This window comes from Pseudophryne corroboree, unplaced genomic scaffold (assembly GCF_028390025.1).
Source record: "Pseudophryne corroboree isolate aPseCor3 unplaced genomic scaffold, aPseCor3.hap2 scaffold_1538, whole genome shotgun sequence".
NCBI lineage: Eukaryota > Metazoa > Chordata > Amphibia > Anura > Myobatrachidae > Pseudophryne > Pseudophryne corroboree.
The window spans coordinates 85,800-101,211 of NW_026968170.1; the positions used below are offsets into that span (position 1 = coordinate 85,800).

General features: G+C 45.7%; 17 non-coding genes across 17 annotated transcripts; 7 read left to right on the forward strand and 10 right to left on the reverse strand.

Moving 5' to 3' along the window:
* Positions 1 to 6: 6 nt before the first annotated feature.
* Positions 7 to 170, reverse strand: LOC135000440 (U1 spliceosomal RNA). Its single transcript, XR_010202351.1, has one exon. It is a non-coding gene; the product is annotated as a U1 spliceosomal RNA (small nuclear RNA).
* A 144-nt stretch (positions 171 to 314) lies between these two features.
* LOC135000387 (U5 spliceosomal RNA) lies at positions 315 to 430 on the forward strand. The gene has a single exon (XR_010202302.1). It is a non-coding gene; the product is annotated as a U5 spliceosomal RNA (small nuclear RNA).
* A 270-nt stretch (positions 431 to 700) lies between these two features.
* On the forward strand, positions 701 to 816 carry LOC135000388 (U5 spliceosomal RNA). The gene has a single exon (XR_010202303.1). It is a non-coding gene; the product is annotated as a U5 spliceosomal RNA (small nuclear RNA).
* Positions 817 to 1,102: 286 nt separating this feature from the next.
* On the forward strand, positions 1,103 to 1,218 carry LOC135000381 (U5 spliceosomal RNA). Its single transcript, XR_010202296.1, has one exon. It is a non-coding gene; the product is annotated as a U5 spliceosomal RNA (small nuclear RNA).
* Positions 1,219 to 1,493: 275 nt separating this feature from the next.
* On the forward strand, positions 1,494 to 1,609 carry LOC135000391 (U5 spliceosomal RNA). The gene has a single exon (XR_010202306.1). It is a non-coding gene; the product is annotated as a U5 spliceosomal RNA (small nuclear RNA).
* A 6,630-nt stretch (positions 1,610 to 8,239) lies between these two features.
* Positions 8,240 to 8,403, reverse strand: LOC135000380 (U1 spliceosomal RNA). The gene has a single exon (XR_010202295.1). It is a non-coding gene; the product is annotated as a U1 spliceosomal RNA (small nuclear RNA).
* Positions 8,404 to 9,074: 671 nt separating this feature from the next.
* Positions 9,075 to 9,237, reverse strand: LOC135000444 (U1 spliceosomal RNA). Its single transcript, XR_010202354.1, has one exon. It is a non-coding gene; the product is annotated as a U1 spliceosomal RNA (small nuclear RNA).
* Positions 9,238 to 9,389: 152 nt separating this feature from the next.
* On the reverse strand, positions 9,390 to 9,553 carry LOC135000417 (U1 spliceosomal RNA). The gene has a single exon (XR_010202330.1). It is a non-coding gene; the product is annotated as a U1 spliceosomal RNA (small nuclear RNA).
* Positions 9,554 to 10,224: 671 nt separating this feature from the next.
* LOC135000435 (U1 spliceosomal RNA) lies at positions 10,225 to 10,387 on the reverse strand. Its single transcript, XR_010202347.1, has one exon. It is a non-coding gene; the product is annotated as a U1 spliceosomal RNA (small nuclear RNA).
* Positions 10,388 to 10,539: 152 nt separating this feature from the next.
* Positions 10,540 to 10,703, reverse strand: LOC135000397 (U1 spliceosomal RNA). Its single transcript, XR_010202312.1, has one exon. It is a non-coding gene; the product is annotated as a U1 spliceosomal RNA (small nuclear RNA).
* A 674-nt stretch (positions 10,704 to 11,377) lies between these two features.
* Positions 11,378 to 11,540, reverse strand: LOC135000433 (U1 spliceosomal RNA). The gene has a single exon (XR_010202345.1). It is a non-coding gene; the product is annotated as a U1 spliceosomal RNA (small nuclear RNA).
* A 152-nt stretch (positions 11,541 to 11,692) lies between these two features.
* LOC135000412 (U1 spliceosomal RNA) lies at positions 11,693 to 11,856 on the reverse strand. Its single transcript, XR_010202325.1, has one exon. It is a non-coding gene; the product is annotated as a U1 spliceosomal RNA (small nuclear RNA).
* A 674-nt stretch (positions 11,857 to 12,530) lies between these two features.
* LOC135000438 (U1 spliceosomal RNA) lies at positions 12,531 to 12,693 on the reverse strand. Its single transcript, XR_010202350.1, has one exon. It is a non-coding gene; the product is annotated as a U1 spliceosomal RNA (small nuclear RNA).
* A 152-nt stretch (positions 12,694 to 12,845) lies between these two features.
* On the reverse strand, positions 12,846 to 13,009 carry LOC135000403 (U1 spliceosomal RNA). The gene has a single exon (XR_010202317.1). It is a non-coding gene; the product is annotated as a U1 spliceosomal RNA (small nuclear RNA).
* Positions 13,010 to 13,153: 144 nt separating this feature from the next.
* Positions 13,154 to 13,269, forward strand: LOC135000385 (U5 spliceosomal RNA). Its single transcript, XR_010202300.1, has one exon. It is a non-coding gene; the product is annotated as a U5 spliceosomal RNA (small nuclear RNA).
* Positions 13,270 to 13,539: 270 nt separating this feature from the next.
* LOC135000394 (U5 spliceosomal RNA) lies at positions 13,540 to 13,656 on the forward strand. The gene has a single exon (XR_010202309.1). It is a non-coding gene; the product is annotated as a U5 spliceosomal RNA (small nuclear RNA).
* A 286-nt stretch (positions 13,657 to 13,942) lies between these two features.
* On the forward strand, positions 13,943 to 14,055 carry LOC135000393 (U5 spliceosomal RNA). The gene has a single exon (XR_010202308.1). It is a non-coding gene; the product is annotated as a U5 spliceosomal RNA (small nuclear RNA).
* The last annotated feature ends 1,357 nt before the right edge of the window (positions 14,056 to 15,412 follow it).

A 15,412-nucleotide genomic window follows, 5' to 3' on the forward strand; every position in this document is an offset into this window, starting at 1 on the left:
GCTGACCAGAGGAAAGCACAAACACAGTCCCCCACTACCACAAATAATGCAGTCGAGTTTCCCACATTTGGGGAAATCACAGGGGTCAGCATACCCAGAATGCAATGAATGAACCTCACCCTGGGAGAACAATCTTCATGACCATGGTATCTCCTATGCAAAATAAGTATGATTTGGGATAGGGCTGGGGAGGGCCGCTGCTCAGGCACATCTCTGTCAAGTAAAGGAGATTCAACTGAGGCAGCACAAGGGAACTCTCATCTGGGGACAACAACTGCAGGGAGAACACATATTTTCAGATGAAAATCTTGGTCATGCTCTGGTTTCTCTTCAGAACGAACAAATCTTTCGCCTTTTACTAAAGATTTCCGTGGAGAGGAGCAAAACTGAGTTTTACCTCAATTTTTGCATGCCCCATCTTTTTGGATTTTCTTTTATCGGTTTAAAGATAGAATGAGTGTGCTTTAATGAAAGCTCATTTGCATAGAAATTACAGTAAATGTTTGTTTCTTTTCAAACAGAACTTTCTTGACCATGCTACTTGCTTGAAAGATCTGGGAGCACATGGAATACAGTACAAACCATGCTTATAGCAAGGAGAAGCCAGGTGAGAAATCTGCTTTCTTTCAAATTGGGCGCTCACTTTGATCTGAATGAGGACTGCTGGCATGGCACTCAGGCGACAGGTGGAATCTTGGTCATGCTCTGGTTTCTCTTCAGAATGAACAAATCTTTCGCCTTTTATTAAAGATTTCCGTGGAGAGGAGCAAAACTGAGTTTTATCTCAATTTTTGCATGCCCCATATTATTGGGGTTTCTTTTATCAGTTTAAAGACAGAACGAGTGTGCTTTCTTGTTGGCTTTAATGTAAGTTTATTTGTATAACAATGATAGTAAATGTCTATTTCTTTTCAAACAGAACTTTCTTGACCATGCTACTTGCTTGAAAGATCTGGGAGCACATGGAAAAGAGTACAAACCATGCTTATAGCAAGGGGAAGCCTGGTGAGAAATCTGCTTTCTTTCTTTCAAATTGGGTGCTCACTTTGAGCTGAATGAGGACTGCTGGCATGGCACTCAGGCGACAGGTGGAATCTTGGTCATGCTCTGGTTTCTCTTCAGAACGAACAAATCTTTCGCCTTTTACTAAAGATTTCCGTGGAGAGGAGCAAAACTGAGTTTTATCTCAAATTTTGCATGCCCCATCTTATTGGGGTTTTATTTTATCTGTTTAAAGATAGAACGAGTGTGCTTTAATGTAAGCTCATTTGCATAGAAATGACAGTAAATGTTTGTTTCTTTTCAAACAGAACTTTCTTGACTATACTAATTGCTTGAAAGATCTGGGAACACATGGAAAAGAGTACAAACCATGTTTATAGCTAGGGGAAGCCTGGTGAGAAATCTGCTTTCTTTCTTTCAAATTGGGTGCTCACTTTGAGCTCAATGAGAACTGCTGGCATGGCACTCAGGCGACAGGTGGAATCTTGGTCATGCTCTGGTTTCTCTTCAGAACTAACAAATATTTCGCCTTTTATTAAAGATTTCCGTGGAGAGGAGCAAAACTGAGTTTTATCTCAATTTTTGCATGCCCCATATTATTGGGGTTTCTTTTATCAGTTTAAAGACAGAACGAGTGTGCTTTCTTGTTAGCTTTAATGTAAGTTGCCATAGATGCAGTGAAACACATGTGTAGGGCACGGCGTGTCCGCGTGTATTTGACTCATGTGAAATGTTATAAAACAAAAATATATGATTATGATGTTAGCTGTTAGTCTCCACTAATAGAGAATAGAAGCTGAGCTATAAGAAAGGAATACACTAGATATGATGTCACTTAGCAATTACAATGTCTAAAGTGCATACAGATAGCTACTAATAACTCTTGATAAGAAAGTATATCAGTGTGGGTATATTTATATGATGGGATATTGGGACTAGTGAATATATATCACTCCTGCTGTCCAGATTGACAATAACCAGACAATTATGATAAGAGTAGAGATGTCACATGTGCTGCTATAGATATTAATTTAATGCTGTATGTGTCATTTGTTACAAATGGATACATTTTCTATGAGTCAGCCTAGCAGCTGCATGTTCTAACAGAACACTATCCTCACACAGAATCTGCTAACCTTGAGATAACTAAATGACAGTGTGTAACAGTCTCTTTACTATAAGACTGTTACAAAGTAATATATATATTTGAAGTCAGTCTAGCAGCTGTGTGTTCCAGCAGTTTATAAGACAAAGAAAATCTCCTATTGTGGAATCTAGACACATGGGACTGCTGGCCTGTGTCATACTATTTCTATGTAATACCAGTAACATGTATATAACTGTTACATAATTGTTACAAATGGATAAATCTTTGAGTCAGCCTAGCAGCTGCATGTCCTAACAGGACACCATAAATCCTTTACAGTGTAACAAATTGATTGGTAACACTTAAAGGCTGGAGAGCAGTTATATGCCTTACTAGCATACTCAATATACCACATTATTACACCAGTTACCACGATTATTGACAGCGCATTTGATATATTATATTACCCTCACACTGAGTCTGTTTACCTTTAGATAACTAAGTGACCGAATATGTAACAGTTTCTCTATCATAAGACTGTTACAAAGTGAGATAGATATATTTGGAAGTCAGTCAAACAGCTGTGTGTTTCAGCGGTTTATAAGAAAATTCCTCATTGTGGAATCTGGACCACTAAGGGTTATTATATATATAGCACATGGAATTGCCACATCTCCCTATATGATAATTTCATTACACTGTAACATAATAAGAATTAACTCTTTAACAGTGTAAATAGAGAGTAATGAATCTCTGACACATGGAATATATTATTTCTTAGATGAATTGGATAAACCATTATGACAGACACTTTGCTTCTTAATAAGAATTGAGGTGGCTATACCTCTAAGGAAAGCATTATTGCCTACGCCTAGATCAGATTAAATAAGATCTGGCTGAATATATGAAGGAAGGTTGCTATTTATATGAGAATTGGAATTGCTATATTCCTTAAGGCAACCCCACCGATTGATATATGTTGTCAATTAAGTATATCTGAACGGCTATATCTGGACCAGATTTAATAAGATCTGGCTGATTATATGAAGGAGGGCTGCTATTTATATTGGAATTGCCATATTCCTTAAGGCAACCGCACCTGTTGGTATATCTCGCCAATTAACTATATCTAAACAGCTAAATTAAAGCTATTCATCATTTTTTTAGTTTGGATATTAATAAATATGATCTTTCCATGATCCATAGAGATTTCCCTATCAAGTGATTCCTTATCCGATATAGAAAGCTATCCCCCTGTGGTATTGAATTTAGGAATATAGTCTTAGGGGACACAGAGAAATAAGTGATCCCCATCTACCTAAGCACCCCACAAATTGGAGGTTAGCTTACCGGTTATACTCAATCACCCCCACAAATTCGCCAATGGGGATGGCTTCCCGGGAGGTAACCCCTATTGAGTGAAGGGAGTATATAGGATACGACCCAGTGGTACCTGACGACATAGATACTAACAGCTATTTAATAACATTACGCTAGAAAGTGATTATTAGCAACATATATATCTATATAAACAACCCCGCCAGGGTTGTGCCTTCAAAAATAATCACACACGGACACGCTTTTTAAACCTTTTTTTCACATCTCTTTATTCTTCTTATGCACATGTATGTTAGTTCTGTGATTTTAACATTTATGTTTCACTGCAGTTTGGGATAATAATATTAATATTTATCCAATTTTAATACATACTTAATAAAGGTTATATTTTATGATTCATTCATTCTGTCCAGTGCGTCAACAGTGCAGATTTCTTCTTGTTTTTTCTCCCAAATTCTATAACAATGACAGTAAATGTTGTTTCTTTTCAAACAGAACTTTCTTGACCATGCTACTTGCTTGAAAGATCTGGGAGCACATGGAAAACAGTACAAACCATGCAGTATCACAAGAGCCTTTATTTGATCTTTCATGAAGATAGAGCAGAATTGAGGACACGTCAACAATTTCTGCCGAAGGTGGTTCATCTTTCCACATGGTGCCTTTGGCCACTGACACCTTCGTTGAGTCAAAGTCTCTGGCTGTGGTCAGAACTTTGAAAATTTATGTCACCAGAACGGTTCAGATTAGGAAAACAGAGGCTCTGTTTGTCCTGTATGCTCCCAACAGGATTGGGTGTCCTGCTTCCATGTAGACCATTATGCGCTGGATCTGTGGTAAGATTCAGCATGCTCATTCCATGGCAGGATTGCCATTACTGAATTAGGTGAAGACCCATTCTACTAGAAAGGTGGGTTCATCCTGGGCAGCTGGTCGGGGAGTCTCGGCATTGCAACTTTGCCGAGCAGCTATTTAGTAAACACTTTTGCTAAGTTTTACAAGTTTGATACCTTGGCTGATGATAACCTCAAGTTGGGTCATTCGGTGCTGCAGAGTCGTACGCACTCTCCCACCCGTTCAAGAGCTTTGGTATAACCCCATGGTTCTTAATGTGACCCCAGCATCCTCTAGGTCGTATGAGAAAATAGGATTTTAATACCTACTGGTAAATCCTTTTCTCTTAGTCCGTAGAGGATGCTGGGCACCCGTCCCAGTCCATACTGTGTCTGCAGTTATTACTTGTGGTTATACACATGTTATGTTATGGTTCTGGTCAGCTTTTTGCTGCAATTGTTCATGCCGTTGGCTTGTGTTCTGTTGAATGCCACGTTCTGCGGCATGCTTAAGGTGTGAGCTGGTAAGATGCTCACCTTAGTTTAACAATAAATCCTTTCCTCGAAATGTCCGTCTCCCTGGGCACAGTTCCTATAACTGGAGTCTGGAGGAGGGGCATAGAGGGAGGAGCCAGTTCACACCCTTTGAAAGTCTTAAAGTGCCCATGTCTCTTGCGGATCCCGTCTATACCCCATGGTTCTTAATGTGACCCCAGCATCCTCTACGGACTAAGAGAAAAGGATGCCCTTGCGCACTATCCTGACTTCTCCTCCCGTCTGCTTACTTTGTGCCTTCCAACGCACAATGCGAACTACAGGTGGTGCTGCAGGGCCCACACCCTTTTACTTGCCTTACAGAACAGCTCTGGAGCTGTTACAGTGCCCAGCTGCTGCAAGAAATCAGCTTGAATGCTTCAGGGGATGGGGCATGGCCAACATGAGCCCCACACCAAAGGAGGGTGGGGGTGTTTAATGCGAACTAGGGGTCATCCAAGCACCGCAAAAGGCCGCCATGCCCTGCATGCCCCTTTTCTCTTTTCATATGCAGATGAGGGTTCCAGCCAACTTTGGCCCACATCTTGGATGACATCACCGTATGCAAATCCGTCTTCTGCAGACCTTCCCCCAGGAATGCTTGTACTAGTTGTTGCATATGGTTTGATATTTGATGGTGCTTCAATATTAGGCAGCCTTCCACCCTCCCATGTTCATCTGAACAGATGTGGTCTCCCTGCAGTTGGTGTCCCCAGACGAGAGTTCCCTTGTGCGTCCTCAGTTGAATCTCCTTAACTTGACGGGGGAGGGGCTGCCCGAGCAGCCACCCTCCCCAGCCCTATCCCAACTCATACTTATTTTGCATATGAGATCTCTTGATCATGAAGATTGTTCTCACAGGGTGAGGTTCATCCATTATATTTTAAAATAGGAAGGTACAAATTACATATTTGAATTGCATCTATGTGCTGGATTCAAATGTCCCCCCCCCCCCCCTTCCTTTCTCAATTGTGCCCATCAGCAGCTATTCTAAGGTTGCTGCCAATGGGTGTGACACATTAATTTCTTCTGTGGGGTACACTGGACTCCACAAGGATTCACATTGGGGTGTAGAGTAGGATCTTGATCTGAGGCACCAACCGGCTCAAAGCTTTTGACTGTTCCCAAGATGCTCAGCGCATCCTCCTCTATAACCCCGCTTCCATGAACAGGGAGCTCAGTTTGTAGTTGGTGCCTTCAGTAGCAGGCCACTTAACAGGGGCCTGCCTCAGGCAGCCTATTCTTAGCTATTAATTTTGACAAGAAAAGAAGAACTTGTTTTATGAGAATCTACAAGGGCTGCAGCAGGCTAGGTCTAATAGACATCTTTACTGCAGCTTCATCACTCCCAGCGGCGCTGTATACTCCCGTGCCCTGGTTGCTGGGTCACTGCAGCGGAGGCTCCAGTTTCTTCCTAAGGTCAGTCACACACACACCGCCCTTCCGGATCACGAGGCCGCTGATGAAGGGGAGCGTGGCCGTAGGGGGTGGACCGTGTGCGCACTGGCGTGGACACTGATTACTGGGCAGCCGCTCCACTAGCCACCAGGTACAGTTAAGGAGCACAGGTCTGGGAGTTTTACTCCTATATTAACCCAATTTTGTACTGCCCGCAGCGCATTGTGATAGGTAATAGGGCCTGATTCAGGTTGGAATGCAATCACAATAAGCGATCCAACTGCAAAATTTGCTAACAGCATACGCATGTGCCTGCATTTTCTGCGGCACCCCGCAGAGAATGCGATCGCCTCTGCCTGTCAATCGGGGCGGGGGGGGGGAGAGGGGGGTCAGCAACACTCCATTTCCAAGTCAGGGATGGAGCGGTGCGGGGGCAAGGCTTCAAAATGGGGTCTGCAACGGAGGAGACACAGGGGGCGTGGTCACAGCGGCTGTATGACATCACATTCAGCCACTGTGATCACAAAAATGGTGGCGGCTTCCTGCGCGCACATACAGTCTGCACCAGCAGGAGGCTACACCATTTTTTATGATCACGCTGAACTGCAGTGCGACTGCAATTACAGCATGGTCAAGAATGGAGGCGTCATGCTGGGTGGCCATGCCCTGTCACTGTGCAGGAGCCAGCACCGCACACACACTAGTCCCCGGGTGCAGCCCCCAACCCCCGGGACACCCGGAGCAACAAAATGTAGATTCAGGCCACCAGGCCACGCCCCTACCTATGAAACCATGCCTCCTTTTTACCATTGCACTGCTTATCTGCGCGCCCTGCATTACAATCTCCCTCGCCACCTCTCTGGGTGTCACCAGTGATAGTGACACCTCTGCCATGCTTGTAGCAGCTGGTCCTAAGATCTACGCCTCAAGCCCTGAGTGTTTGCCCTTGTGACTTGTTGATCATCATAGCGAAGCAGATGCTTACAGAAAACTGCAGGGGCTTAGATTGAAAATAAAAAAATTGATGGGTATAAGGTAGAGAGGAGCGGGTTCGGTTCTCCGAGAACCGAATTCCCGACGAACTCCACGTGGTTTACACTGGTCCGAGGCAGGCTCGGTTGTTCCCGCCTGACTCGGAAAACCTGAACAAGGGAAAATGTCATCATCCCGCTGTCGGATTCTCGCGAGATTCGGATTCCATCTAAAGAGCTGCGCGTTGCCGCCATTTTTACTCGTGCATTGAAGAGAGAGCGGAGAGGACGTGGCTATGTTCTCTCAGTGGAAATCTCAATATCAGTGCTCAGTATCAGTGGTTACTTATTGCTGCTCAGTAATACTAGTAGTGTGTCTCTCCTGCTCAGTGTCAGTTCTCAGTAGTATCCTCATCAGTGCTCAGTATCACTGCTCATTGTCTTGTGCTGCATTGTGGTGCTCAGCATACTACAGTACATTACTAATAGTCCAGTGCTGCATCTTGCTGCTCAGTGTCAGTTCTAGTATCCTCATCAGTGCTCACTATCACTGTTCATTGCATTTTGGTTTTCTGTATACTACAGTAACATAGTAATATAGTAACATATAGTAACATAGTTTTTGAGGTTGAATAGAGGCAAATTGCCCATCGTGTTCAACCTGTTTTAAGTTGTGATGATTCTACATACTTGCTGAATAATGTTTTATGACTAGTTAGCTACTATAACTCATGTTACCCCCGGATTAACCATGTTGATATTTTAAGTATTATAACCTTGGATAGCTTTTTCATTCAGAAATGTATCCATTCCTTTTTTAAATCCAATTACAGAGTCCGCCATTACCACCTTCCCTGGCAGGGAATTCCACATCCTGATTGCCCTAACAGTGAAGATCATAGTATCTCACCTGGCAGGTAAGTAGGAGTTGGGCTAGAGCTGTGGAGGATTGCTGCTCGGGCACCCCCTGTCAAGTGAAGGAGATCCAACTGAGGCAGCACAAGGGAACTCTCGAAAGAAGAACAAGGCTAGAGGAAGATCTGAGACAAAGAAATCTGACTTTTACCAGAGCTGACCAGAGGAAAGCACAAACGCAGTCCCCCACTACCACAAATAATGCAGTCGAGTTTCCCACATTTGGGGAAATCACAGGGGTCAGCATACCCAGAGTGCAATGAATGAACCTCACCCTGGGAGAACAATCTTCATGACCATGGTATCTCCTATGCAAAATAAGTATGATTTGGGATAGGGCTGGGGAGGGCCGCTGCTCAGGCACATCTCTGTCAAGTAAAGGAGATTCAACTGAGGCAACACAAGGGAACTCTCATCTGGGGACAACAACTGCAGGGAGAACACATATTTTCAGATGAACATGGGAGGGCAGAAGGCTGCCTAATACTGAAGCACCCCCAAACAACAAATCAAATGCAACTACTAGTGCAAGCATTCCTGGGGGAAGGCCTGCAGCAGATGGATTTGCATATGGTGATGTCATCCAAGCAGTGGGTCAAAGTTGGCTTCAACCCTCGTCTGCATATGAAAATAAAAAAGGGGTGTGCAGGGCATGGCGGCCTTTTGCGGCGCTTGGATGACCCCTAGTTCGCATTAAACACCTCCACCTTCCTTCGGTGTGGGGCTCATGTTGGCTATGCCCCAGCCCCTGAAGCATTCAAGCTGATTTCTTGCAGCAGCTGGGCACTGTAACAGCTCCAGAGCTGCTCTGTAAAGCAAGTAAAAGGGTGTGGGCCCTGCAGCACTACCTGTAGTTTGCATTGTGCGTTGGAAGGCACAAAGTAAGCAGACGGGAGAAGTCAGGATAGTGCACAAGGGCATAGAAGGGAGCGGCTCAAGAAAAGAGAAGTGGAAACAGACAGCAAACTAGGCTGGAGAGAGACCTGAGACAAAGAGATCTGAATTATACGAGAGCCGACCAGAGGAAACACAAATTATGTAATCAAGTGTCCCACATTTGGGGAAATCGTAGGAGCAGCACACCCAGAGTGCATTGGGTGAGCCTTGCCCTGGGAGAAGCACCTTCCTGATCATAGTATCTCACCTGGCAGGTAAGTAGGAGTTGGGCTAGAGCTGGGGAGGGTCGCTGTTCGGGCACCCCCCTGTCAAGTGAAGGAGATCCAACTGAGGCAGCACAAGGAAACTCTCGAAAAAAGAACAAGGCTAGAGGAAGATCTGAGACAAAGAAATCTGACTTTTACCAGAGCTGACCAGAGGAAAGCACAAACACAGTCCCCCACTACCACAAATAATGCAGTCGAGTTTCCCACATTTGGGGAAATCACAGGGGTCAGCATACCCAGAATGCAATGAATGAACTTCACCCTGGGAGAACAATCTTCATGACAATTGTATCTCCTATGCAAAATAAGTATGATTTGGGATAGGGCTGGGGAGGGCCGCTGCTCAGGCACATCTCTGTCAAGTAAAGGAGATTCAACTGAGGCAGCACAAGGGAACTCTCATCTGGGGACAACAACTGCAGGGAGAACACATATTTTCAGATGAACATGGGAGAGCAGAAGGCTGCCTAATACTGAAGCACCCCCAAACAACAAACCAAATGCAACAACTAGTACAAGCATTCCTGGGAAAAGGTCTGCAGAAGACGGATTTGCATACGGTGATGTCATCCAAGCAGTGGGCCAAAGTTGGCTGGAACCCTCATCTGCATATGAAAAGAGAAAAGGGGTATGCAGGGCATGGCGGCCTTTTGCGGCGCTTGGATGACCCTTAGTTAGCATTAAACACCTCCACCCTCCGTCGGTGTGGGGCTCATGTTGGCTATGCCCCAGCCCCTGAAGCATTCAAGCTGATTTCTTGCAGCAGCTGGGCACTGTAACAGCTCCAGAGCTGCTCTGTAAGGCAAGTAAAAGGGTGTTGGCCCTGCAGCACTACCTGTAGTTTGCATTGTGCGTTGGAAGGCACAAAGTAAGCAGACAGGTGAAGTCAGGAGAGTGCACAAGGGCATAGAAGGCAGCGGCTCAAGAAAAGAGAAGTGGAAACAGACAGCAAACTAGGCTGGAGAGAGACCTGAGACAAAGAGATCTGAATTATACGAGAGCCGACCAGGGGAAACACAAATTATGCAGTCAAGTTTCCCACATTTGGGGAAATCACAGGAGCAGCACACCCAGAGTGCAATGGGTGAGCCTTGCCCTGGGAGAAGCACCTTCATGATCATAGTATCTCACCTGGCAGGTATGTAGGAGTTGGGCTAGAGCTGGGGAGGGTCGCTGCTCGGGTACCCCCCTGTCAAGTGAAGGAGATCAAACTGAGGCAGCACAATGGAACTCTCGAAAGAAGAACAAGGCTAGAGGAAGATCTGAGACAAAGAAATCTGACTTTTACCAGAGCTGACCAGAGGAAAACACAAACACAGTCCCCCACTACCACAAATAATGCAGTTGAGTTTCCCACATTTGGGGAAATCACAGGGGTCAGCATACCCAGAATGCAATGAATGAACCTCACCCTGGGAGAACAATCTTTATGACCATGGTATCTCCTATGCAAAATAAGTATGATTTGGGATAGGGCTGGGGAGGGCCGCTGCTCAGGCACATCTCTGTCAAGTAAAGGAGATTCAACTGAGGCAGCACAAGGGAACTCTCATCTGGGGACAACAACTGCAGGGAGAACACATATTTTCAGATGAACATGGGAGAGCAGAAGGCTGCCTAATACTGAAGCACCCCCAAACAACAAACCAAATGCAACAACTAGTGCAAGCATTCCTGGGGGAAGGCCTGCAGCAGATAGATTTGCATATGGTGATGTCATCCAAGCAGTGGGTCAAAGTTGGCTTCAACCCTCGTCTGCATATGAAAAGAGAAAAGGGGTGTGCAGGGCATGGTGGCCTTTTGCGGCACTTGGCTGACCCCTAGTTTGCATTAAACACCTCCACCCTCCTTCGGTGTGGGGCTCATGTTGGCTATGCCCTAGCCCCTGAAGCATTCAAGCTGATTTCTGGTAGCAGCTGGGCACTGTAACAGCTCCAGAGCTGCTCTGTAAGGCAAGTAAAAGGGTGTGGGCCCTGCAGCACTACCTGTAGTTCGCATTGTGCGTTGGAAGGCACAAAGTAAGCAGAAAGGAGGAGAAGTCAGGATAGTGCGCAAGGGCATAGAAGGGAGCGGCTCAAGAAAAGAGAAGTGGAAACAGACAGCAAACTAGGCTGGAGAGAGACCTGAGACAAAGATATCTGAATTATACGAGACCTGACCAGGGGAAACACAAATTATGCAGTCAAGTTTCCCACATTTGGGGAAATCGCAGGAGCAGCACACCCAGAGTGCAATGGGTGAGCCTTGCCCTTGGAGAAGCACCTTCATGATCATAGTATCTCACCTGGCAGGTAAGTAGGAGTTGGGCTAGAGCTGGGGAGGGTCGCTGCTCGGGCACCCCCCTGTCAAGTGAAGGAGATCCAACTGAGGCAGCACAAAGGAACTCTCGAAAGAAGAACAAGGCTAGAGGAAGATCTGAGACAAAGAAATCTGACTTTTACCAGAGCTGACCAGAGGAAAGCACAAACACAGTCCACCACTACCACAAATAATGCAGTCGAGTTTCCCACATTTGGGGAAATCACAGGGGTCAGCATACCCAGAGTGCAATGAATGAACCGCACCCTGGGAGAACAATCTTCATAACAATGGTATCTCCTATGCAAAATAAGTATGATTTGGGATATGGCTGCGGAGGGCCGCTGCTCAGGCACATCTCTGTCAAGTAAAGGAGATTCAAATGAGGCAGCACAAGGGAACTCTCATCTGGGGACAACAACTGCAGGGAGAACACATATTTTCAGATGAACATGGGAGGGCAGAAGGCTGCCTAATAATGAAGCACCCCCAAACAACAAACCAAATGCAACAACTAGTGCAAGCATTCCTGGGGGAAGGCCTGCAGCAGATGGATTTGCATACGGTGATGTCATCCAAGCAGTGGGTCAAAGTTGGCTTCAACCCTCGTATGCATATGAAAAGAGAAAAGGGGCGTGCAGGGCATAGCGGCCTTTTGCGGCGCTTGGATGACCCCTAGTTCGCATTAAACACCTCCACCCTCCTTCGGTGTGGGGCTCATGTTGGCTATGCCCCAGCCCCTGAAGCATTCAAGCTGATTTCTTGCAGCAGCTGGGCACTGTAACAGCTCCAGAGCTGCTCTGTACGGCAAGTAAAAGGGTGTGGGCCCTGCAGCACTACCTGTAGTTTGCATTGTGCATTGGAAGGCACAAAATAAGCAGACAAGAGGAGAAGTCAGGATAGTGCACAAGGGTATAAAAGGGAGGGGCTCATGAAAAAAGAAGTGGAAACAGACAGCAAACTAGGCTGGAGAGAGACCTGAGACAAAGAGATCTGAATTATACGAGAGCCGACCAGGGGAAACACAAATTATGCAGTCAAGCTTCCCACATTTGGGGAAATCGCAGGGGCACCACACCCAGAGTGCAATGGGTGAGCCTTGCCCTGGGAGAAGCACCTTCATGATCATAGTATCTCACCTGGCAGGTAAGTAGGAGTTGGGCTAGAGCTGGGGAGGGTCGCTACTCGGGCACCCCCCTGTCAAGTGAAAGAGATCCAACTTAGGCAGCACAAGGGAACTCTCGAAAGAAGAACAAGGCTAGAGAAAGATCTGAGACAAATAAATCTGACTTTTACCAGAGCTGACTAGAGGAAAGCACAAACACAGTCCCCCACTACCACAAATAATGCAGTCGAGTTTCCCACATTTGGGGAAATCACAGGGGTCAGCATACCCAGAATGCAATGAATGAACCTCACCCTGGGAGAACAATCTTCATGACCATGGTATCGCCTATGCAAAATAAGTATGATTTGGGATAGGGCTGGGGAGGGCCGCTGCTCAGGCACATCTCTGTCAAGTAAAGGAGATTCAGCTGAGGCAGCACAAGGGAACTCTCATCTGGGGACAACAACTGCAGGGAGAACACATATTTTCAGATAAAAATCTTGGTCATGCTCTGGTTTCTCTTCAGAACGAACAAATCTTTCGCCTCTTACTAAAGATTTCCGTGGAGAGGAGCAAAACCGAGTTTTATCTCAATTTTTGCATGCCCCATCTTTTTGGGGTTTCTTTTACCGGTTTAAAGATAGAATGAGTGTGCTTTAATGTAAGCTCATTTGCATAGAAATGACAGTAAATGTTTATTTATGTTCAAACAGAACTTTCTTGACAATGCTACTTGCTTTAAAGATCTGGGAGCACATGGAATACAGTACAAACCATGCTTATAGCAAGGAGAAGCCAGGTGAGAAATCTGCTTTCTTTCAAATTGGGCGCTCACTTTGATCTGAATGAGGACTGCTGGCACAGCACTCAGGCGACAGGTGGAATCTTGGTCATGCTCTGGTTTCTCTTCAGAATGAACAAATCTTTCGCCTTTTATTAAAGATTATCCGTGGAGAGGAGCAAAACTGAGTTTTATCTCAATTTTTGCATGCCCCATATTATTGGGGTTTCTTTTATCAGTTTAAAGACAGAACGAGTGTGCTTTCTTGTTAGCTTTAATGTAAGTTTATTTGCATAACAATGACAATAAATGTCTGTTTCTTTTCAAGCAGAACTTTCTTGACCATACTAATTGCTTGAAAGATCTGGGAGCACATGGAAAAGAGTACAAACCATGTTTATAGCAAGGGGAAGCCTGGTGAGAAATCTGCTTTCTTTCTTTCAAATTGGGTGCTCACTTTGAGCTGAATGAGGACTGCTGGCATGGCACTCAGGCGACAGGTGGAATCTTGGTCATGCTCTGGTTTCTCTTCAGAACGAACAAATCTTTCGCCTTTTACTAAAGATTTCCGTGGAGAGGAGCAAAACTGAGTTTTATCTCAATTTTTGCATGCCCCATATCATACCTCCCAACTGTCCCGATTTTCGCGGGACAGTCCCGTTTTTTGGGGACTGTCCCGCTGTCCCACCTGCGGGCCGCAGTGTCCCGCGGTGGGGAGGACAGTTGGGAGGCTCTGTCTGTCGCTGCCCTGCTTAGCAGAGCAGCGGTGAATAGTCGCTGTGCGCACAGCGTCTATTCACTGAAGTCAGAGGGAGAGGTGGCATGCCAGCGGCTCACAGAGCGCTGGGCATGCCCCCTCAGTGCAGAAAACGGGGGCGTGACTCGCGATCGCGGGTCCTCCCGCGAAGCCATGCCCCTTTTTACTTAGGCCACGCCCTTTTTGGGAGCGCGTGCGACTTCGCCGCGCGTGTGTCCCTCTTTGCGAGCCGACAAAGTTGGGAGGTATGCCCATATTATTGGGGTTTCTTTTATCAGTTTAAAGACAGAACGAGTGTGCTTTCTGGTTAGCTTTAATGTAAGTTTATTTGCATAACAATGACAGTAAATGTTTGTTTCTTTTCAAACAGAACTTTCTTGACCATGCTACTTGCTTGAAAGATCTGGGAGCACATGGAAAACAGTACAAACCATGCAGTATCACAAGAGCCTTTATTTGATCTTTCATGAAGATAGAGCAGAATTGAGGACACGTCAACAATTTCTGCCGAAGGTGGTTCATCTTTCCACATGGTGCCTTTGGCCACTGACACCTTCGTTGAGTCAAAGTCTCTGGCTGTGGTCAGAACTTTGAAAATTTATGTCACCAGAACGGTTCAGATTAGGAAAACAGAGGCTCTGTTTGTCCTGTATGCTCCCAACAGGATTGGGTGTCCTGCTTCCATGTAGACCATTATGCGCTGGATCTGTGGTAAGATTCAGCATGCTCATTCCATGGCAGGATTGCCGTTACTGAATTAGGTGAAGACCCATTCTACTAGAAAGGTGGGTTCATCCTGGGCAGCTGGTCGGGGAGTCTCGGCATTGCAACTTTGCCGAGCAGCTATTTAGTAAACACTTTTGCTAAGTTTTACAAGTTTGATACCTTGGCCGATGATAACCTCAAGTTGGGTCATTCGGTGCTGCAGAGTCGTACGCACTCTTCCACCCGTTCAAGAGCTTTGGTATAACCCCATGGTTCTTAATGTGACCCCAGCATCCTCTAGGTCGTATGAGAAAATAGGATTTTAATACCTACCGGTAAATCCTTTTCTCTTAGTCTGTAGAGGATGCTGGGCACCCGTCCCAGTCCATACTGTGTCTGCAGTTATTACTTGTGGTTATACACATGTTGTGTTATGGTTCTGGTCAGCTTTTTGCTGCAATTATTCATGCCGTTGGCTTGTGTTCTGTTGAATGCCACGTTCTGCGGCATGCTTAAGGTGTG